Source organism: Notamacropus eugenii, chromosome 3 (genome assembly GCF_028372415.1).
Source record: "Notamacropus eugenii isolate mMacEug1 chromosome 3, mMacEug1.pri_v2, whole genome shotgun sequence".
Taxonomy (NCBI): Eukaryota; Metazoa; Chordata; class Mammalia; order Diprotodontia; family Macropodidae; genus Notamacropus; species Notamacropus eugenii.
In genome coordinates, this window is record NC_092874.1 from 28422612 (window position 1) to 28447618 (window position 25007).

The window sequence follows — 25007 nt, forward strand, 5'->3', positions numbered from 1 at the left end:
ACTCTTACAGGCTCTTATCGGAAGACTACCTGGAAAGGCTCATTCAGTTTATAGTCTTCCCCACTGAGTCGGAAATTCTCATCCTTTAAACACATCCAATGTCTACAGAAGACATTGTTAAAAAAAAAAAAAAGGCTAACTAATCATATAGTAAGGCTTTGGAATATTTGCTAAACTCAGATGAAATGCAAAGACCCAGGCAGAGAGAAGAAATGATATTGACCCAGTCATATCCATTAGCATGCTTTAATTGAATAGATCAGCTCTTCTACCTAGCAAAGAGCAGGGTCCTAAGGCACAGTGGTTAAGTATTGAGGTGAGTGAGAAGCCAGAAACAATAAAACGATAGGGGCATTTGTGGGGAGGAGAGAGAGGAGAAGAAGAGGAAAAGTAGGCCATCAGAGAGTCCTACTTATCTGCGAGAGGGGCACAGAGGGGCTGGGCTGAGTTCACATTTACATTAGTTCTTTAAAGATCACAAAGCACTTTATGTATATGATTTCACTTGATCTTCACAACAACATTGGGAGGGAGATGCTATTATTATTCCCATTTTACAGATTCAGAAACTGAGGCCGAGAAATGTTAAGTGAATTGCCCATGCTTACACAGCTGAGTCAGAATTTGAACTCCAGAGTCACAACACTTTTTACTATTGTGGAAAAGAAGGAAGGAAAGAAGGAAGGAAAGAAAGAAGGAAGGAAGGAAGGAAGGAAGGAAGGAAGGAAGGAAGGAAGGAAGGAAGGAAGGAAGGAAGGAAGGAAGGAAGGGAGGAAGGGAGGGAGGGAGGGAGGAAGTTATTAAATGCCTACTATATGTCAGGCACCATGCTAAGTGCTTTATACAAATATTTATTTCATCCCCACAACAACCCTAGGAGGTAGATGCTGTTATCCACATTTTGAAGCTAATGAAATTTGAAGAGCAAAGGTTTTGGGTTACACAGCTACTGTCTGAGGCTGGATTTGAACTCATGTTTTCAGAGTCCAGTGCTCTACCCAGTGAACCATCCAACTACAGGAACAGAAGATTCCATGAAAGGAATCAAAAAAGAAGCTTTGTGATCTTGCACAGGCTTGTCCCAGCAATCTCCAGATGGAAAGGTTTGGCCACCTTGGTCCAAGCAGGACCCTTCAGACACTTATGAACAATCCCTCTGAAGACAGAGCATCCAAGTGGCCCCTGTAAATGATTACAGATGGCAGACCTTCTCTCCAGAGCCACAGTGCCAAGAGTCGTGACTGAGAGCAGTGTTTCACCACAGGGCTTCCTCGAGCCATTGCTCATGTGGATGTTAGAAAATGTTTCATTCTGTCTCCTGCTGAGCAGCAAATATTGAATCCCAAGATACACCCTCCTGGTGCCAAAACTACTCCCTGGCTATAATTTAGGGGTAGAGTAGGGGGCATGGCTAAGAGTAACCAACAAGTGAGCCTGCCCACTGCTGACATTCATCCTCAGAGATATACTGAGGACTGATGAATGGGGCCTCTGGCCAAAGGGCCCTGAAGGTTGCAGGTCACTCCAGGAGGGCTCCAGGAGGACTTCTCATCACTCCTCTCCCTCCTTCACTTCTCTTGGCAGTGGATTTGGACCAGAGTAGATTTCACACTGATAAGTCAAGCAACTACCATTTATGCCAAATGCCATGTGCCTAGGACTGGGCTAGCCCACACAGGTCTAAAACTTGCCAAATGCTTTACATAAATGATCCCGTTTAAGTCATTGCCTCCCCTGCACCATGTTTCAGGAAGAACTCCAGCCATGCTTCATCTCACTCATTTTTGGCCCCATTCTCCCAATTTCTCTTCCTCTTCTCAGCATTGCCCCAAATTCAGTACTCTCCTCTGGTACCTATTTCTAAGATGCCCATTCATGTTGTCTCTTCCCCTCTCCCCCTTAGAATGATCCTGTTATTTGTATTTGGGTACTCATCACATGGAAAAGTGGCTGGAACATGGTGAAAGCTTCATAATTACTTTGTCTATCTGTCTCCCTGGCTGTTTGACATCTCTAAAAAAGCTGGTTGAGGAAAGTACTCTAGGCATTACTTTGCCCTCTTTTAAACGTGGAAACTGAGGTCAGAGAGGCTGTGATGTTAATAATTCACTCTGCACCTCATAGTGAACTTTTCTCACAAAGACCCACAGAGATGTTTTAAAATGCAAGGACTTGCTGTATCCTGTCTCAGGCTTATCCATGTGATTCTGGGCTGGTCTTGTAACCCCTGGGCCTCCCTTTCTTCCTCCACAAAATAAAGGAGTCTACCCTAGAAGACCTCTAGATCCTAGGGCCGATAGTCTTGGCCACATTATCAGCAGAGAGGAGAAAATGAGCCCCCCATCTTCAAATCAATTCAAATCATCAATTATTTGGTACTCTAGGCCAACAAGGCATCCTCCAGGTCCTGCTCTGCTGAATGTTGCCCCAAATCTCTGCACATGTTTCTTTCTCAATGAAGCAGGCAATGAAAGGAGGGAGGGAGAAAGAAAGGAGGGAAGAGAGAGAGAGAGAGAGAGAGAGAGAGAGAGAGAGAGAGAGAGAGAGAGAGAGATGAGGCAGACAAAGGTTAAGTGACTTGTTCAGTCACATAGCTGCTAAGTGTCTGAGGCTGGATTAGAACTCAGCTCTTCCAGATTCCCAGTCTATGCTCTGTCCACGGTACCCCCTAGCTGCCTCAGTTCTTACATCTAGACTATATTACTTTATCTTTCTGCAAGAATGACACAAACAAATTTGTCAGATGCTTCATTCAAATCTGGGTAAATTTTACCTGGCATACAGTCTGTGTGGTGAAGGATCTCACTGACAGTATTAGATGAGGATTAGTTAAAGGAACTGAACCCTGAAGAAGAAAATGCTAGAGTAGAGGGGGAATCATTCCAGTTTTCTTAAAATATCGGGAGGCTGTCGATCTGACTCGTCCCCATTGGCCTGAGTCAGCAGAACCAGCCGCTATGAAGGAAGGCTTCAAGAAGGAAGAAGTCGGTTGAATGTAAAGAATATCTCCTTCCACACTTGGGCGGTGCAGAGGACCAGGCTCTCGTCAAGCGCCCTTAGAGTGCACCTCTTGTTCTGAAATGGATTGACGTCAGTGGCCTTGGAAGTACCTTCCCCCTTCGCCATTCTGGGAACATCCAGGATTCACAGCTGAAACAGCGATGCCGAATGAAACTCGGCTTCTGGACCCATAAATTAATGCCCACACCCCACCTAAGTCTCCTATCCTCTCTTAGAAAATGCAGAAGTGTAGGCTAAAAGCAAATGACAGAACAACCATCTAGCCTGAGCTGTAGCTATGAAAGGCTTCAGCTTTAAGGAGCATTTGACTTTGGAACTGTCCTAGGCTTTGGTGGAAGCTGGAGCACATGTTCAATATACATTAAATGTATGTGTGTGTGTGTGTGTGTGTGTGTGTGTGTATGTATGCATAAAATGTTCTGCATCCATAACCCCTCACCTCTGCAGAGAACATGTCTAACCTGACAATATGTGTCGATATGCATGTGTGTACACATACACACATACATATATGTGTGTGTGAAATGTTCTGCACCCATAACCCCCCCACCTCTGCAAAGAAGGATGAGAACTTTGGACCTGGAAGGTATCTTACAGGACAGCTGTTCCCCTCATTACTTTATAGAGGAAAAGACTAAGGCTGAGGGAGACTGAATGACTTGTCCAAGGTCATAAGTGTCAAGCCTCGGAGATGAAAGCGGAAGGGAATGAGCACTAATGTAAAACCTGCTATGTGCCAGGGACTCTGTTAAGTGTTTTACAATTATCTCATGTAATTCTCACCACAACCGCAAGGTAGGTGCTGCTGTCATTCTATTGTCCAGAAGAGGAGACTGAGGTAGGTAAAAGTTCAGTGACTTGCCCAGGATCACACAGCTATGAGTTTCTGAAGCTGGATTTGAACTCAGGTCTCCCCAACTCCAGGTTCAGTGCTCTGTCTACTTTCCTACCTTGTTGTCAAATTCTACCTGGGTACAATTTGAACCCAGGTCCTCTGACTCCAAAGACAGTGCTCTTTCTACTGAACCACAGACCAAGATGAACCATCTAACTGAATGTCAAAGTTCAATATACTATTTACAAGGAGTTTCTATTTTGTACACTTAGATATGGAATTTTGGGTGAAATTTCACTCTTCCTTGGTCAAAGGGCTTCCACAGTATTGTCTTCAATCCTGGGTACCACAGTCTAGGAAAGACATTTACAAGATGGAGAAAGATTTAAAAGTTGTATGAGGATCTATAGGGAACTTTTTGTTGTTGTTCAGTCACTTCAGTCATGTCTGACTCTCCATGATCCCATTCTGGGGTTTTCTTGACAAAGATACTGGAGTGGTTTGCCATTTCCTACTCCAATTCTTTTTACAGATGAGGAAACTGAGGCAAACAGTGCTAACTGACTTGCTCAGGGTCACACAGCTAGTATGTGTCTGAAGCCAGATTTGAGCTCAGGAAGAGGAGTCTTCCTGACTCCAGGCCTGGCACTTTATCAACTACACCCCTTAGCCTCTATACAGGAATGAGGAATGTTTTTATTTGGATAAGACTCAGATCTTATGATATCTACCTTCAAGTATTGGAAGGGCTATAATGGAAAGGAGAGACCACTTGGCTCCAGAGGCCAGAACCAGGGCAATAGTGAAAAACTGAAAAGAATACAATTTAGGGCCAGTGTAGGCAAAAATTCCTTAGCAGAACTATACAAAAGTGAAATGGGGCAGACAGCTGCCATTGTGGGTCCTGATCTAGCCATAGATATTCATTAGCTGTGTGACCCTGGCCAAGTCACTTAACCCTGTTTGCCTCAGTTTCCCCATCTGTAAAATGAGTTCGAGAAAGAAATGACAAACCACTCCTGTATCTCTGCCAAGAAAACCCCAAATGAGGTCACAAGGAGTCAGACACAACTGAAAAACGACCAATGAACAACAACAAAAATGAAATGGAATGTCTAAGGAAGACTTCAATGAATACTGGGTAACCATTTCCCAGCCATGTTGTTTGGAGGATTCCAAGATAACCATTGAAGTCCCTTCCCATTCTGAGATTCTGTGGTTCTATAAAATTTAAGTTCTTTGAATGTTGGAACTGTTGTCATTCCATCTTCATCACTTACCACAACACCAGACACATAGTATGCACTTAATAAATGATGACTGATTGATTCTGATTCCGTTTTTAAAATTAATTACTAGTATCCCAGAAGAAGACAGCTACACTACCTGGTTATTACTCAGTTGAATGCTGTCAGTTTTATGATGCTAGAAAAGCAAGACATAAAAATTCCAGCATAAGTATTTCAGGTGGCAAACTAATTAACCTATGAGAGACAGAGTCTGTGACTTCAGCCACTGTGTAGCTGAGGTCAAGTCAGTCCAAACTGGGAGCCTGGAGTTTGGAATAAAGCTCTCAAAGTCATGGAGTTTCATTTTTTTTCCCTCAGCATCTGTTCCAAGAAAACGAGTCAAACCTTCCTGAACCCTGGTTCAATTTCTTCTTTTCCTTTTTCTTCTCTCCCTGCATTCACCCAGAAAAGCTCAAAGAGCCTGCCCACTCTGTCCCTCCCATTCAAGCTGACCTGACTGCCAAGGTTTTCAGCAAAGGGAAAACGTGTGGTCACTGGGATGAATATTTCATTGCTCACTCCCCAGGCACTGGTAGATCAGCATATACAAATTACATTGATGCTGTGCTGGAGGGAGCCTGCCCAGAGTCTTGGAGATAGGAGGGCTTGGAAAGCCACTTGAAATTCTAGTCACCATATGATGTGGTTTGAAGACAGCTGGAAGCTTCAGAAGGCAGTTGAGGGGGCAGGGAAAAAATAATAACCCATTTCAGGGGCTTTTTTCTTTCCTTAAAATTATGCATGGGAAATGCAAGAGGGGGTCCAACCCCTTTGCATGCCTTTCAAACTATATTTTAGTCTGAATATGTGACTCCAGGTATTTTTCTGAATCCCTCCAGTGCCTTGTCAATCACCTAACCAGAGGATGATCCATTAACTCATCCATTTCCAAGACTTCCTGCATCACAAGATGAAGAAATGGTTAGTAAAGGGGGGGAAAATCCCTCTCTGTGGCAACCTGAAAAAAAAGAAAAGGCAACCCTCTGTTTTAGAAGAGGCCTCTAGGTAATGGGCACATGTTGAAATGGCCCCTCTTTTTACTGAACACCCCTCCCTTTTCAGGAATATTTCAAGATGGAATCTTCCATGCTGGAAATATCTATACCGCATGATTAACCACTGAGAATAGGGGAAGGAAGAGGGGAATCCTCTGGCTGCAGCAGGGATGGAAAACCATTTGCAAATGCTTGACCAAGACTCCTCCCCCCACTAAGAAAAGTCTCTAGACCTAGCCAGCTTTGGAAAGATGGGCTGGCCTAGATTCCCTATCCTGGTAATTATTATCTGCTGCTCTGAGCTATCAAATTAACCAATAAACACAGCTACTTTGAGCTACTCAATCAACAAGGATTTCTTCTCTATTACGTTCCAAGCATTGGCTAGGACATTTGGACAGAGAAACAAAACGGAATAGTCACTGTGCTAAAGGAACTCATATTCTGTGGATAATGAGTGGGTAGAGAGAGACAATGTATAAATATATGCAAAAATTAGTAGAGGTAAGCTCCTTCTCCCCAGTTCAGAGGCTTAGAGAATTGCCCAGAGTATTATGAGTAACTTATCAAATTACATGTCCAGGGACATAGCCAATAGGTAACAGAAACTTGAACCCAGGTATTCCTGTGTTTAAAACCAGCTCTCTATCCACTAAACATATAGCAATATATGCAAGTAATGGGAATGTAGAATCAGAAGAGGCCTCAAATGGCATTGGAGTTGAGCCTTGAAGGAAATTCGGAATTCCAAGGCTGTAGAAATGATCGGGGAGGCGGGGGGGGCCGGGATTCCAGGCATGGGAGTCTGCCTGTGCACAGAAGTGTTCTGTGTGAATAACAGCATGAAGGCCAGCTTGACTGAACCAAAGAAGGCATGGAGAGGAAAAATGTGAAATAATATAGGTTGTGAAAAGTTTTAGAAGATGAAAAGGGTTTGCTTTCGATCCCAGAGGTAATAGGGAGCCATTGGAGTTCAATGAGCAGAGGAGTGGTGTGGTCAGGCCATCATAGATGTGAAATGAAAAAAATACATGTATAGCCAGTTCCCAGCTAGTGCAAATAAAGATTTCCCTGAAGCAGGGATTCAGATTCACATGGCATATTTTCATTAGACTGGAACCACAATTATAATTTTGAATAGTATGAATTCAAATGCATGCAACCACTTCAAGGAATTCATTCATGCTCATCAGGATTCTCTGTGTATATAAGAGAGTTAGAGTTATATAAGGAGTGGCTATTGATGATAAGGAAAGTTTTCCATTAAGAAGGAGGAGGTGTTAGAGCTTTGTCTTGAAGGAAGAGCAGGATTTTGGGAAGCCTGAGTGAGTAGGCATGAGGATTGGCCAGGGCAAAGGAAGGAAGGTGGGAAATGGAGTGTCAGTCTTGTTGAGTCACAGAGTACAGGAGGGGAAGTAACACCTGGAAATGAGCCTGGAAATATTGCTTAGCCAAGAATGTAAAGGACTTTAAAAACAAAAGAGACAGGTTTCTATTTTGTCCTAGAAGCAATAGGGAGCCAATAATTATTGATTAGAGGCATTTGTAACATGGTCAGATCTTTGGTTAAGAAAAGTCCCTTCAAGGAAGTTGAATATTTAAACAACCCCATCTCAGAAAAAGAAATTGAACAAGCCATCAATGAACTCCCTAGAAAAAAAATCTCTAGGGCTGGATGGATTTACAAGTGAATTCTATAAAACATTAAAAGAACAGTTAATTCCAATACTATATAGACTGTTTGGGGAAATTTGGGAAGAAGGAGTCCTCCCAAATTCTTTTTATGATACAAATATGATTTTGATACCTAAACCAGGGAGAGACAAAACAGAGAAAGAAAATTATAGACCAATTTCTCTAATGAATATAGATGCAAAATTTTTAAATACAATATTAGCAAAAAGAATGCAGCAACTTATCATGAGAATAATACATTATGATCAGGTAGGATTCATACCAGGAATGTAGGGCTGGTTCAATATTAGGAAAACTATTAGCATTATACATCATATCAACAAAAAACCTAACAGAAACCACATGATTATCTCAACAGATGCAGAAAAAGCTTTTGACAAAATACAACACCCATTCCTATTCAAAACACTGGAGAGCATAGGAATAAAGAGAACTTTCCATAAAATAATAAGCAGTATCTACCTAAAACCTTCAGCAAGCATTATATGCAATGGAGATAAGCTAGATGCATTTCCAATAAGATCAGAGGTGAAACAAGGACATCCATTATCACCACAGTTATTCAACATGGTACTAGAAATGTTAGCTGTAGCAATTAGAGAAGATAAAGAAATTGAGGGAATTAGAATAGGCAAAGAAGAAACTAAGTTATCACTCTTTGCAGATGACATGATGATATACTTAGAGAATCCCAGAGATTCAAGTAAAAAACTACCTGAAATAATAAACAACTTTGGCAAAGTTGAAGGTTACAAAATAAACCCACACAAATCTTCTGCATTTCTATATATTACTAACAAAACCCAATGGCAAGAGATAGAAAGAGAAATGTCATTTAAAGCTATGGTAGACTCTATAAAATATTTGAGAGTCTACCTGTCAAAACAAATCCAGGAACTATATGAACACAATTACAAGACACTATCCGCACAAATAAAGTCAGATCTAAGTAAATGGGAAAACATCAGTTGCTCGTGGGTAGGCTGAACCGATAAAATAAAAATGACAATTCTATCTAAATTAATTTACTTATTTGCTGCCATACCAATCAAACTATTTGATAATTATTCCTAAAGCTGGAAAAAATAATATCAAAATTCATCTGGAAGAACAAAAAGTCCAGAATGGCAAGATAACTAATGAAAAGAAATGCTAGGGAAGGTGGCCTAGCCCTACCAGATCTCAAATTGTATTATAAAGTAGCAATTATCAAAACCACTTGGTACTGGCTAAGCAACAGAAGGGTAGACAAGTGGAATATGTTAGGTACTCAAGAAACAGTAGGCAATGTATATAGCAATCTACTCTTTGATAAACACAACGACTTCAGTTTCTGGGATGAGACTCACTGTTTGACAAAAATTGCTGGGAAAACTGGATAAAAGTGTGGAGGAAACTAGGCATAGACCAATGCCTGACACCATACACAAGAATAAAGTCAAAATGGGTACATGATCTAGGTGTAAAGATAGATACTATAAACAAATTAGTGGAGCAAGGAATAGTACATTTATCAGATTTATGGAGAAGGGAAGAAATTTTGATTAAAGAAGAGATAGAACACATTATGAAGGGCAAAATGGATAATTTTAATTACATTAAACTGAAAAGATTTGCACAGCCAAATCCAATGCAACCAAGATTAGGAGGGAAGCAGAAAACTGGGAAAGAATTTTTGCAAGTAGTGTCTGTGATAAAGCCTCATTTCTAAAATATATAGAGAACTGAGTCAAATGTTCAAGAATATAAGTCATTCTTCAACTGATAAGTGATCAAAGGATATGAACAGGCAGTTTTCAGAGGAAGAAATTAAAGGTATCTATAGTCATATGAAAAAATGCTCTAAATCACTTTTGATTAGAGAGATGCAAATCAAAACAACTCTGAGATATCACATCACACCTATCAGATTGGCTAACATGACAGAACAGGAAGATGATAAATGTTGGAGAAGATGTGGGAGAGTTGGAACATTAATTCATTGTTGGTAGACCTGTGAGCTGATCCAACCATTCTGGAAAGCAATTTGGAACTATGCCCAAAGGGCTACAAAAATGTGCATACCCTTTGACCCAGCAATATTGCTCCTAGGGCTGTATCTCAAAGAGATCATAAAAATGGGAAAGAGTCCTACAGGTACAAAAATATTTAGAGCAGCACTCTTTATGATGGCCAAAAACTGGAAGTCAAGGGGATGCCCATCAATTAGGGAATGGCTGAATAAATTATGGTATATGAATGTAACGGAATACTATTACACTATAAGAAATGATGAACAGGAAGATTTCAGAGAGGCCTCGAAAGACTTATATGATCTGATGCAGAGTGAAAGGAACAGAACTTTGTACATAGCAACAATCACAGTGGGTGAGAACTTTTTCTTGTAGACTTAGAACTTCATTGCAATGCAAGGACTTAAAAAATTTCCAGTGGTCTTTTAAGGCAAAAAGGCTTCCACATCCTGAGGTAAAACTATGGAATTCAATCGCAGATGGTAGCAGATCATTTTCTTTTGTATTACGTTTTGGTTTGCTACATGATTTCTCCCCTTCATTTTAATTCTTCTATATGACATGACTATGGTGAAAATGTATTTAACAGGAATGTATGTGTAGAACCTATATAAAATTGTATGCCATCTCAGAGGGGGAGGAGGAGGTCTGAGGGATGGAGGGGAAAGGAGGTAAAGAAAAATTCTAGATTGTATGGTAGTGATTGTGGAACACTGAAAATTAATTAATTAATTAATTAATTAATTAATTAAAAAGTCCCTTCAGCAGCATTGTGGAGGATGGATGGAGGTAAGAGACATGAGGCAAAGGATCAATTAGGAGACTATTGTGATATTTGAGGAAAGAGGTGATGAAAGTTTGAACTCAAGTTATAGCTGTGTGAGTAAAATGTAAGCAAGGATACAAAGGATATTATAGAGGTAAAAATGGCAAAGAGGCAGCTACGTGTCACGGTGGATAGAGCACCAAACCTGGAGTCAGGAAGATTCATCTTCACATGATCAAATCCAGCCTCAGAAACTTTTTGGCTGTGTGACCCTGACCAAGTCACTTAACCCTGTTTGCCTCCGTTTCCTCATCTGGAAAATGAGCTGGAGAAGGAAATGGTACAAAATCCTCCAATATCTCTGCCAGGAAAACCTCAAAGGGGTTACAAGAAGTCAGATATGACTGAAACAACTGAACAACAACAACAATGACAAAATTTGGCAACTACTTGGATGCTCAGGGTGAGGGGGAGTGAGAAGTCAAGGCTAATGCCAAGGTTGCAAATTTGGAAGACCCAAAGAACAGTGATGTCTTCGAGAGAAATAGAGAAGTTTGGAAGAGGGGTGGGCATAAGGGAAAAGATAATTTGTTTTGTTTTGGATGTGTTGAGTTTGAGATGTCTATGGGATATCCAGTTTGAAATTTCTGAGAGGCAATTGATGATGCAGGATTGACAATCAGGGGACAAACTGAGAGTGGGTATACTGATTTGAGAGTCATAGTTATCAGGATGACAATTAAACCCGCGAAAACTGATGAAGTTACCAAGAAAAACAGTGTAAAGAAAGACCAAAGGGATTCCATTAGAGCCTTGCTGAACACCAACAATTGCGGTGGGTGGGGGAGGGGGTGGAATTTACATGATGAGGCAGCAGTGAAGGCTCAGAAGGAATGAAAAAGATAGACAAGAAAAGAACTGGGAGAATGTAGTGTCACAAAATCCAAGAGAGGAGAAAGTGGGTCTCTTTTCTATGTTAGAATAGGAGAGGGATGTCAACTGTGCCAAATGCAGCGCACAAATCTGTAAGGATATGGGTGTGAAAAATGATTATCAGACTTGGAAGTTCCAAGACTAAAGGTAGCTTTGGAGAGAGCAGGTTCAGTCTAGTGAGAAGGTCAGAAGTCAGATTGCAAGCAGCTGAAAAGTGAATGATAGGACTTGCTTAGGCTTGGTGTGTGACTGAGGAGCCTAGTGAGCTGGGAAACTGAGAGCTAAGCTTTGGAGTCCTCCCAGTTTCCTGCCTCTATTACCTTTTTTTTTTCTTGCCAAAGCATCTGTATCAACCTTGTTTATGGAAAAATTCCTTGATAAGCTTTACTGAGTTCATCTATTAGCTCCTGGGAAGAAAACATGCCAGCAAACATGGGAGAAACTATGTGCAGCAGTCAAAAGTAATTATCTCTCTACTAATTCAATATTCAACATTCCTTACCTAAAGGTTGGCACAAAGTTAGATTATCAAAAAAATTAACCAAACTGGATGCATTTGAAAAGGGAGTGGTCAAGAAAGTGGCCCAACATATGGCTGATGTATGACCACATATAAAATTATGACCCACAGTTTAAGAAGCACTGAAGGAGTAACTAGTGGAAAAAGTTTAAGAAGCCATGTACTAGAGGATATAGCATAAAGTTCAAGAAAACCTATTAGCCAGTGGAGTTGACTTGGTTACACATATATCCAGTCAATCAGTCCCTGAAAAGTATTTCTGAAATAATTGGTAAAGGAGTAAGCCAAATTATCAATGATTTGAAAGCCTGAGCATCTGTGTATATAATCTGAAAGGCTGCTTTTAGAATTTGGAAAGAAAGAATGCATGAAACTACAATGACTGGGTTAAGCAATATGAAAGTCCTATGCAATGTTCTCTTGTTTAGAAAGGCAATGGATGACTCCAGACACAAAGCCAGGAGGGAGAACAAGTTCATTGTCCATGATTTGCAGCATAATGAAGAGGAGATGAAAGCAGCCAAAGAGGAGATGACAAGGTTCTTCACCAACAAGAAGAAGCAGTTTGGACTAGATGAAAGTGAATTTCAGTGAAATTTTCACAGCATAAATTCATGTGAAAGCATTTAGCTTTGGTTGAATCTGTCTTAAGGTATAGATTGCCAATGAATTTCCAAGCAATGTTACTTCAGCCCAATAAGAAAACAATGAAGAAACTGAGAGAAGTATTTTCTGATTTGCACAAACTCTTGGACATTAGCGCTATAGCTATTCCTGATGCTTCTATGAGTATTTAAGGTTGAAATCTCAGTCAACAGGAATATTATCCTTATGTATACTAATTGATTGATTGCAATATATTGGAATTAAATTAAGAAATGATCCTCAATACTGGTAATACTTCCCTAGAGTTGGTATATATGAACAGAAATGAGGTTAAAGTATGCCTATACTTTTAAATCTGTATTAATGCTATGCAGGGGAGCTAGGTGGCTCAGTGGATAGAGTTCCAAGCCTTGACTCAGAAAGTCTCTCCTTCCTGAGTTCAAATTCAGTCTGAGATTCTTACTAGCTGTGTGACCCCGGGCAAATAACCAAACTCTGTTTACCTCAGTTTCCTCATCTGTAAAATGAGCCAGAGAAGGAAATGGCAAACCAGTCTAGTACCTCTGCTAAGAAAACCCCAAGTGGGGTCATGAAGAGTGAACAGCTGAATAACCTAATGGTTGCTTCTTGTCCCCATTAATTAGGTGAATTTTCCCATAGCAGTGCATCTCTTGATATTTCTTTTTCAAGAAGAGTACATATGTATGTATATATATATAAAATTACTTTTTGTTTATCAGGTCTACAAGTATGTACTGAAAAAGATCAGAGTTTATTTATAAACAAAGTAGCATATATTTTTAAAGGTTTTTCTTCATAGATATAGAGGTATGCATTCAGTAAACTCCCTATTATTGTTCAAAAAGACCTTGTTACAAGGGAAAAAGTGTAAACATCTATACTATTTTGTTCCCTGTATTTCGAAGCTATGACTGTTAAATGGTTATTGAATTGTGATGTAAAAAAAAGTGATAATATTCAGGTATCTGTTTTCTGAATATTTCCAACAACAATCTATGAGCACTGTCAACACCCACAGGCGAGAATAAAATTATCCGTGCAAAAAAAAAAAAAAGGTGAGCGAGAGACTGAGACTAAGCTGTGGAGTCAGGGAGTGTGTGTAGACAGCTTTTTCTAGGAGTTTGGCTGAGAAAAGGAGGAGAGATGTAGGGCAATAGCTTGAGGGTAAGGTAGGTTCTAGTGAAGATTTTTTTAAGGATGTGGGAGATTTGCATGTTGGAAAGCATCAGGGGAGAAAGCAGTAGAGGGGAGGGAGGCTGAATTTGCAATCATCTGGAGGAGACAGAAAGAGATGGTTTTAAGGACACATGCAGAGGGCTTCTCACCTTTCCCTCAGACACTAGGGGAAAGGAGGAGTGAGTTGGGGATAATGTCAAGGGATTTGGGAATGAAGATGACAGAAAAAGAGAAAGGGAACATTGGATGGCCACAAGTTTCATAATAAAGCAAGAGGCTGGGTCCTAAGCTGAGAAAGTAGGAAGGGGAAGGTGTGGGAGGCTTAAAAAGAGAAGAGAAAGTTTGGAAAAGCTTTTTATGGAGAGGGAAGATGGATTTGTTGCGGGAAGGGTATCTTTGCTGTGTAAACTTCTTACTAGCAATCTCCTCAAAAAGGAAAGGGATAGAATAGAGAAAGAAGAATGACGGCAACAGAGAGTGTCAATTGAGGACAAGTGTTGCTTGCACAGAGAGGATGAACATGCTGATCTGGTTGGTTAGTATTGCAAGGGGCCATTGAAGAGCCAAGCGTGGGCGCAAAACAGTTGCAGGTGACCGGAGGAGACACCAGCTCCCTGAGGAGAGGACCACAGGGATGGGGCAGCCTTGTCCAAAGAATGAGCTCAAATATCCACCTAGTTTTAGACAAAGATAGGACCTCGTATCAGGGCCTCATACAGAGTAAAGCAGATCCACACCAATTCTGTGCAGGACAGGGAGGGCAACGGGAATGGAGAGTACTGGGAAATTGGCATGGAGCTAAATAGGAAGCAATCAGAACGGTTGGACACTCACCAGGGACCAGTTCAAGAATTCTGCGATCAGAGCCAAAAATTAGATAAATATCAGGAAGACTGAAGCTCGAGTCAGAGACAACCAAGGCCAGAATTAATTCAATAATTAATTTCAACATACAGCTACTAGGTACTCACTACATAGAAGCAGGATGGTTTGGTAGCTTAGAATCAGGAAGACCTGAATTCAAATCCTTTTCAGTCTCTTACTAGCTGTGGGGCACATCAGAAGTCAATTCATTTCTGAGCCTCAGTTTCCTCGTATGTAAAATGCAGGGGGTTCAACTTGATAAGCCGTAAGGTCCCTGCCAACTCCAGATCTCCAGATACTAGAGAAACAGAGACTAAGACAAAGCAGTTCTTGTCCTGATATCACTTAATGAATATTCTATACACAAATAAGTAAATGCAAAACATAAAATTGTAGAATCCCATTCAGGGTCTATGAAAACTCTGGTATCAAAAGCAATCAGAGTTGTCTTCTTAGAGAAAAGAGTACTTGGGCTGAAAGCCCAGTAAATCTAGGGGGCCACCTCAAGGATAGGGAATATTCCAGGAATGAGGGAGAGAGTGTGCCAAAGGCATAATGGCAGGAGATGGAATGTCAGACACAGGGAACAGAAAATAAGGGTTTGGATGGGCTGAAAATGGAAACAAGCATTTATTAATCACCTATTTGCCATGCACTGTGCTAAGGACCTTACAAATATTCTTATTTGATTGTCACAATAACCACAGGAGATAGGGACTATCATGATGGTCATTTTACAGTTGAGGAAAATGAGTCAAGCAAAGGTTAACTTGCCCAGAAACACAACTAGTAAGTGTCTGAGATTGAATTTGAACTAAGGTCTTCCTGACTCCATGCCCAGTGTCCTGTGCACTACAGTACACAACCCGCCAGGGGCATGAAAGTGCAATCAATTAGATTTTAAAGACAGGTTAACTTAGAACCAAATTGTGAAGGGATATAAAAGTCCAAACCAGATATTTGTGTTTGTTCCTAGAGGCAATAGGGAGTCATTGCAGCTTCTTGAGAAAAAGAGTGACATGGTCACATATGATGTTAGCAGTCCAGTGCAAACTGGATTGGAGAGGACAGAAGCTGTATTCAGTAAGACCAATTAGAAGACTGTCAGAGTATTCCAGACAAGAGTTGATGAGGACCTGAATGAGTTAGGACCACATGAGGCATAGCATGGCATAGTGTTGGAACAAATGACTAGCATTAAACTGACTCAGCCTCTTTTTAAATAGGCAGCTGGGAGCTCACTGCCATGTTCAGTCATTGGATTAAATGGCATTTTAACAGGCAAATGCTTGGAGTTGTAATGAACGTATCAGGTAAGGATTTTAGTCAGAATTATTATCATCTGGAATGCCTTGATAAACCCTAAAGAAGTCATACCAATGGCAAGCCAGGGATATGGATATTCAGGAGGCAGAGGTGAGCTAAGAGGCACATCTCAGTTTGTTTACCACTGATCACTGCTCTCCTTTCTGAGTTTAAGGACATCTCTCCTTAAGAAAAAAAGTTTCAGAGATAAAAATTAACGTTCCTTTTGGCAGAGCCCCCACAGGTGTGGGTATGATACCCTACAGCAGCAAAAGCAACAGCTTTGACCAATCTTTCAAATGAAAAAAATGTTAAAAATCCTAGTCATCATCTTTCATGAAATTAAGGAAAACTGCCCTGATATTCTAGAACCAGGGGGTAAAATAAATATTTAAAGACTCCACCAATCACCTCCTGAAAGAGATCCAAAAAGAGAAACTTCGAGGAACATTGTAGCCAAATTCCAGAGTTCCCAGATCAAGGAGTAAATATTGCAAGCAACTAGAAAGAAACAATTTGAGTATTGTGGAAATACAATCAGGATAACACAAGATCTAGCAGCTTCTACATTAAGGGATCAAAGGGCGTGGAATAGGATATTCCAGAAGTCAAAGGAACTAGGACTAAAACCAAGAATCACCTACCCAGCAAAACTGAGTATAACACTTCGGGAGAAAAAATGGTCATTCAATGAAATAGAGGACTTTCAAGCATTCTTGATGAAAATTTGACTTTCAAACACAAGAAGCAAGAGAAGCATGAAAATGTAAACACGAAAGAGAAATCATAAGGGACTTACTAAAGTTGAACTATTTACATTCCTACATGGAAAGACAATATTTGTAACTCTTGAAACTTTTTTTCAGTATCTGGGTAGTTGGTGGGATTACACACGCACACACACACACGCACACACACACACACACAGAGACAGAGAGAGAGAGACAGGGAAAGAGAGACAGACAGAGAGAGAGACAGAGAGAGAGAGACAGAGACAGATACAGAGACAGAGAGCACAGGGTGAGTTGAATAGGATGGGATCAGATCTGAAAAAAATGAAATTAAGGGGTGAGAGAGGAATATATTGGGAGGAGAAAGGAAGAAATGGAATGGGGCAAATTATCTCTCATAAAAGAGGCAAGTAAAAGACTTTTCAGTGGAGGGGAAAAGGGGGGAGGTGAGAGAGAAAACATGAAGCTTATTCTCATCACATTCTACTCAAGGAAAGAGTAAAATGCACACTCATTTTGGTATGAAAACCTATCTTACAACACAAGAAAGTGGGGGAGAAGGGGATAAGCAGGGTGGGGGGAATGATGGAAGAGAGAGCAATGGGAGGAGGGAGCAATTAGAAGTCAACACTCTTGGGGAGGGACAAGGTCAAAAAAAGAGAATAGAAGAAATGGAGGACAGGATAGGATGGAGGGAAATATAGTTAGTCTTACACAACACGACTATTATGGAAGTCATTTGCAAAACTACACAGATATGGCCTATATTGAATTACTTGCCTTCCCAATGGGGATGGGTGGGGAGGGAGGAAGAGAAGTTGGAACTCAAAATTTTAGGAACAACTGTTGAGTATTATTCTTACATACAACTAGGAAATAAGAAATACAGGTAATGGGGTATAGAAATTTATCTTGCCCTACAGGACAAAAGAGAAGATGGGGATAAGAGAGGGATGCTAGAAGGGAGGGCAGGTTGGTGAGAGGGGTAATTAGAATGCTCAACATTTTGGGGTAGGAGGAGGGGAGAAATGGGGAGAAAATTTGGAACTCAAAATTTTGTGGAAATGAATGTTGAAAACTTAAATAAATTTTTTTAAAAAAATCAATTTTTAAAAAAACTTTAAAAATTAATTAGAATATTTAACCTGGGCTGCCTTTGTGGTATGTTAGAAAAACAAACCAAAACAGAACACTGGGTTGAAAGTTAAAAGTCCTGGCTCCTACTAACATTCTGACCTAGAACAAGTCACTTTGATCAACCACTAAGCATTTATGAAGCCCTACTGTGTGCCACGCATTGTGCTAAGCATATGATTCTTACAACAACCTTGCAAGTGAGGTGTTATTCTTTCCATTTTGTGGCTGAAGAAAATGAAGAACATATTAATATGTGTGTGTGTGTGTGTGTGTGTGTGTGTGTTTTAGCACCTCATTACCTCATCTTGGAAATGAATGAATACTGCTAGACCAGGGATCCTTAACCTGAGATCTAGGAACTCATTTTTAAAGTATTGTAATAGTCGTATTTCAATATAATTGGTTTCCTTTGTAAGTCTAAGTATTTCATGCATTTAAATATATTATTCTGAGAAAAAATAATCCTTAGCCTTCACCAGACTGACAAAGGGGTCCATGACTTAACAAAAATAAAAGATTAAGAACCACTGTCTCAGAGAGGCTCTGAGGTCCCTTCCCACATTGACCCTAGATGCCAAAGAGCCAAAAATCAAATCTGACTTGTGCATAAAGTAAAGTAAAGCATGCTAGCTTTGTTCATGGAGATGAGAGGTACATGTGTGTGCACACATGTATGTGCACCTGCACACATGTGGATGCTCATGACCATGTACTTCTAGACAGAATGACCCTACAAACTTTCCATGGATAGTATATCTGACTCTTTGACATGTTAAAGCAAGAGCAATTAATGTGTCAATCTGAGGCACTTAGCAGACTGAGAAGCATCAGATGAACCTATAGGCTGTGGAAACCAGTCAACAGAACACCTGCATGGTTCATTACAGACAAAGGTAGCCTGTGGTGGGGAGGACCAGAAAACTAGCTAATGATTGCAGAGGGTGACTGCAGAGGGCATGCTTTGTTGACTTCCTATTCATGGAGTTGACCTATGATGAGGATTGATGCTATAAATTTCTCATTAAATATCAAATCACAGCTCTTCCCACCAGGCCAATTAGCTTTGAACTTATTGATGCCAGCAAAAACCTACCTAGGCTATCATTTGGAAGGTTCCAATTTGTACACAGCCCCTCTTGATTATTTAAATAATCAAGGAGTATCTCAAATGTCTCAAATATTGTTGTATGTAAACTCCCTCCTCCTCCTCCTTTCTCCAACCTTAAAAATCATCTTGCAGATGAATCTTCCTAAAACACCCAAGGTTCAGTGAAATTCTCCTTGGTCTATAAAACTGACATTTGGAGAAGGGATGACTATAGGACACCCACTGCTTGGTATGGGATGATCAAGTAGAGTTATGGATATTATGGATGTCAGGGATGATGGAGTGGAGTCATGGATGACTATCCTATAGAACACAATTTTGAGTAGAAATGAAAATAATCTAATAGCCTGTATAGATGGCTTGGAATAATAGCCCTGAAAAAAATCAGTGATTAGGGATGGAGTGGCCATTTGAATTTCAGCCCTAAAAGAGAGACTCACAAACTAGAGTGTCTGGTTGGTCAAATGAAGGCAAAGTGCATAGAATGAGGGGGTTAGATTCAGTAAGATTTGGGTTCAAAACTAACCTGAAACATTTACTAGCTGTGTGACCCAAAGCAAATCATATACCTTCTCTAATTCTTAGTAATCTATAAAATGAAAGGATAATAACAGTTCCCTTCTAGGTTTTTTGTGAGGACTAAACAAAATGGTGAATGTAAAGCACTTTGCAAAACTTACAGTTCTCTACTGGTGTCCACCATGACTACCACTACTGATGTTTACTCAGTAAGGGAAGTTATAGACGCAGTCCTGTCACTAATTTGCTTTGTGCTAATGAACAATAACTTCATTAATCTGAATTCCAATTTCTTCATCTATAAAATGAGGGGGTCGGGTTAAATGATCCCATAGTTGTCTCTCAGCTTTAAAATTCTACAATAATATGGTTCTGCAAACTGATGACCATATGAAAATGGTTTAACCATGTCCCATGGTTCAGATATGTATCAGTGGCATCATAAGAAGACAATATGAAGAGCATAGAAAGTTATATGTCCTAGCTGAAGACCATTAGATGGTAGATTGATCGTGTGGCCTCTACCTGAAGGGTGCTCTTAGTCATTTTTACCTGTTGATATCTTCCTATCCTTTAAGGAGAAGCTCAAACTTTCCCAACTAAAAGTAATCCCAACATATTGTATTATTCTTAGCCGTCCGTCATGACTTCAATTGAATTTTATTTATCTGTACATGGATCTCATCTCCTTATATATAAAAGTTCCTTGAAGTCAGCCACTATATCTTATTTATCTTTATAAAAAATTCTTAGCACATTGTAATGTATATAATAGGTATTTCTACCTTTTTTGAATGAATGAATATGATATAGTTTTTTCTTTCCTAATTCAAATATGATAATTCAAGTAATTACTATCTATCTACCTCCCACCAGTCCCTTAATAATTCTAAAATGGACTTTAGGATCTTGAGAGAGTAGCATGGATCAGTCAAGACAGTGCTGAATTTGGAGTCATAACACTTCCATTAAAACCTGACTGATGCTTACTACCTCTGTGGCCTTGAACAAGCCACTCAACTGTTTTAGGTCTCAGCTCTTCATCTATACAGTAGGTTAGATGACTTGCAGTGTTCCTAGCTTTACAATCTCATTATCTCCCCCCTTCAAAGCCATCTGTTAGGGCCATCCTCTCATTTATTCTCCTTATATTTATCCTATATGTGCTTATATTTTTACCTGTTGTCTCTCCCATTAGAATGCAAGTCCCTTGAGAGCAGGAAATTTATATTTGTGTCTACAGCAGCAAGCACTCTGACACATCCAGGATGGCCTGTTAGCACAGGTTCTTAGATCTGCTTTTCTAAAAGGAAAGCAACTTTTGGGGGGTCAACAACCTTCTTTAATCACATATACCAACAGAGAAAATACAAGCAGAAAAATAAAGACCAACAGACAGGGCTTCTAACTGTCTGACCATAAGCAATACATACACTACAGATCAACAGACAGATCCAACAGTATGCCCATTACATACATACACAATTACCACAGAGAGAAACACCAGCATATGGGTTTTCAAAGCTGGGGGGCTCCTTGGCTCTACCCAGAGTCTCATCTGGCACAGGAACCTTCTTCCAAGGAGTAAACCCCAAAACAAAACCTCATCTCAGAGATTATATACACTGGGCATCAAGACCCAGTGCCTCATTACAAATTAACAAAAGGTGTAGGTCTTCCTACAAAACAAGCCTCTCCTAATCAAGCAGCTCTCATTGACATTACACTGTCCCAGCACTAGCAGAATGCCAGGTACTTTATAAGGCCTCAGTAAATGTATATTGACTGATATTTTGATTTAACAAAAGCCCTGCCATTCTCCCAGTTAACCGCACCCCAAATCTCATCTTTGACTTTTCAATGTCCCTCACCCAGTTCCACTGATTCTGTCTCCCTAATGTCATTCATCTCCTTCTGATCCTATTTACTCACATTGTCACCAACTCAAATCAGGCCCTCACTACTTTGCCAGAACAATTAGAGTAGCCTAGGAACTGAATTCCCTTCTCAATTCTGTCCCTTATTAAATATTAGATAATTTTGTGGCTCCCTTAAGCCTAAAGTTTATGCCTTCCATACTTCCTCCTGTTGAAATATTTCTCTTCCTCCAATCAAAATAATGTTTCTTGTATATGGAAAAGAAATGTATTTATTCTTTTGCTCCTGATAATAATTACTGGATTTTTTAATACTGAATGCAATTAACAAAATTAATGATAAGAACCTTACTAATGAATAAATATGTCTAAGAATATTTAAAGTATTCGTAGAACAAGTTTGATTATTCAAAAGCTACTTTTGTAGAAATCCAAGGAGCGCTATGCAAGTGAATACAGATAGACTTTAGTGAATAGTGTGTTACAAAAGGATTAGGGGTTCTCTGTGTTGCTATTTTCATTTTTAACTGAGTCTTCATTCAGGAAGCATGGCTAATCCCATTGCAGGATTACATTCAGCATTTGACAGACCTTGCAAATAACATCAGTTTCGTAAGGTTTAGATTGCAAAGAGCCCTTATAGGGATCATCTAGTTTAGTCACCTCACATTAGAGATGAATAGACTGAGAGAGACAAAGACAGAAGACTTTGGGTTCCTTCAAGGTCAACAAAGTACTTTCTGAGCTGGGTCTCGAATTCAAGTTTCCCAACTTGGAATCCAATGTTCTGTCCACTGTGTCACACAGCAGTGGAAAACTTGGTATTGATTAGACACAGTTTAACAGTGTCTATATCACCTGCAAGACAGGGAGGAATTTGCTTTCTCAATGACAATAGCTAAGAACAGGTAGATGAATTTAATTCCTTCTTCATACAGAATGGGTCAGAGGCAGAGTTGAAAATTAGAGCTCATATCTTCAGACCTCTTTCTTTACTCTATCCACAAAATAACTTTTATTTCCCTATTGTTTGAGAGGCAGAAACTGGAATGGTGACTTTTGTGGGAGAGAGTAATATATCAAAATGTTGATCAACAAGCATTTAAGTACCTACTACATACCAGGCACTGGGCTAAGCTTTGGTTATTCAAAGCATAAAGCTGATATGATCCCAGGCCTCAGGGAACTTAGATTCCATTAAGGTTGAAAATGTGTTTTTATATAAGGATATAAAGACAGGACCTGTGATTTCATTAGCTAAAGAAAATCCTTGATGAAGGGTTCAAATTCTAGATCTGTGTGATGTTGGAGAAGTCACAACTTATCTGAGCTTCAACTTCATCGGTAAAATGATGAGAGGTTCAATTAGAGGAACCCAAAAGTCCCTTCAAGCTCAAATTTTCTGATACAATTATCTTAGTAGAAATGGAACATTTCATTCTCTGTTAATACCAGTCTAGTGACTAGCCTATCAAATGTTGTTACTTAACATTTCTTTAAGGAGAAAGGCATTTGGAATAGGTGGGTATTTGGAAAAATTATGTTGTGAAAAATTAGATTTTTTAAAGTTCTGTAAGAAGAATTTCTGGGGAGGCAGAATGAGAGATCAAAAGAGACCCTGCTCTCTCGACATCCCCTTAAAATGACAGCAGAGATGTTAAAGGGAATAACTTCAAACAATCCCCAAAAGAAATTTTTAAATAATTAAAAGAAGTTAGCAAATCAACCAGTAGATTTAGGTATGATTGGGAGGAAGGGAGGATTATAGCCACATCTCACAAAACATAATACAGTAAATTCCAGGTAGATCAATGATTCAAATGTGACATGGGCACAGTGCTTAGCCCATAGTGGATCAACAATGGAGAAGCAGAAGACTAGCATTCGTTGGAGAAAGCCGACTTTCCAGCCATGGCATGACATTACGAATTCTGTTCCATAAAGTGGAGATAAATATATGTTCAAATATAAGCTCAGAAATAATGAACTCCAAAAGGATACATGATTTAGACACAAAGGGTGGTATTATAAGCAAACTAGGGAAGCATGGAAAACATCACTTGTCAGATATGTGGATAATTGCAAATTTTAGGACCAAACAAATATAGAGAGGATCATGGGAAGTAAATTGGATAATTTTGAATACATTATATTAGAAAGGTTCTGCACAAATAAGACCAGTGCAGTCAAAATTAGAAGGCAATTGACTGAAAAATATTTTTTTATTTTTTATATTTTTCTTGCTTCTGTCCTTCCACAGAATGACTAAAGTGAAAGTGTTTCACATGACTTCATATGTATAATGCATACTATATTTCTTGCCTTTTCAATGGATGGGGAAGAGGCAAAAGGGATGGAAAAACTTTAGAACTGAAAATATTTTTTAATTCATAAATGGAAAACAAATGAAGTAGAGAATCCATCTGTCAGGAAGTCCCAATTCAGGTAGGAGAAAGAAGAAGGAGAGGGAGAAGACAGTCCCTTCTTTTGGTGGTAGAGTAGACTTAAAATCATGGTCTGGCCTCTAGATTCTAAGAGAGTAGAGGAACGGACAGGAAGATATTAACACAAAGCAGGAGATTACAGTAATGAAACTACACACAGCATATAAAGATTCCATAGATACTGTAAGGATTGAGACCCAAGAGATGACTGACTCTATATGGAGACAGTCAGCAGTCCCAAGAGGTATAGAGCTCTATATAATGAAATTCCAGTTTTGAACAACAGTCTAATGATTGTTTTTTATCTTAGAAGGTATAGGAGACTGTGCACATTTATACATGGCAATGTGGAGGAAGTTGGTCTGGATAGTGATTCTGTCTCCTGTCTATGTTACCTTGCTACTAATTAAGTAATTTGCTATTTGATTTATGGTTTCTAAATAGTTTGTGAATAAAAAATACACTGATGAGGACTTGAGACATAATTTGTATAACTGCAATTATACAAAACACTCCATATGAACCAAGGTCATGAAGTATTCTAGATTGTTGCTGCATACATACATATGTGTATGGATATATATAGAGAGAGACAGAGATGAAAATTAGAAAATAACGGTATGATCTATCCATCGAGAAGAGATGTGGTATTATTTACATAGTCAACAAAAAGAAGAAATGAAAGGAAAGTGGATTTGATTATGTAAAATCTCTTTTTCATAACACAAAGCAATATATCCAGAAGTGGGTGCTTGGAACTGACCCTGAGATTTCATTGGTATAAGGAACTTCACCATGAGGACACTTCCCCTGTGAATTCAAATTTGTGTCTTCTCTGTATCTTATAGACTTTGAGAGCAGCCTAGAGCACTAATCAGTTAAGTGACTTGCCCAGATACACATGACCACTATATATCAGAATCCAGGATCTGAGGCCAATTCTTTACCACCACCTAATGTTGTGTCTTGAATTCAGAGCACAAAGGGAGAAAAAACTGACCACAGGCTGGGAAAAAATCTTTACTATTATCATTGCTGATAAAATTTATTTTCCGAAATTTACAAAGAATTGTCCCAAATTTATCAATGTGAGAACTATTCACCAATGATGAACAGTCAAAGGAAATTAATGAGTAGTTCTCAAAAGGAAAAA

At 39.5% G+C, this 25007-nt stretch overlaps 1 pseudogene; it reads left to right on the plus strand.

Annotated features, from left to right (window-relative positions):
* The first annotated feature begins 11345 nt into the window (after positions 1-11345).
* On the plus strand, positions 11346-12941 carry LOC140531795 (V-type proton ATPase subunit C 1 pseudogene; annotated as a pseudogene).
* Positions 12942-25007: the final 12066 nt, after the last annotated feature.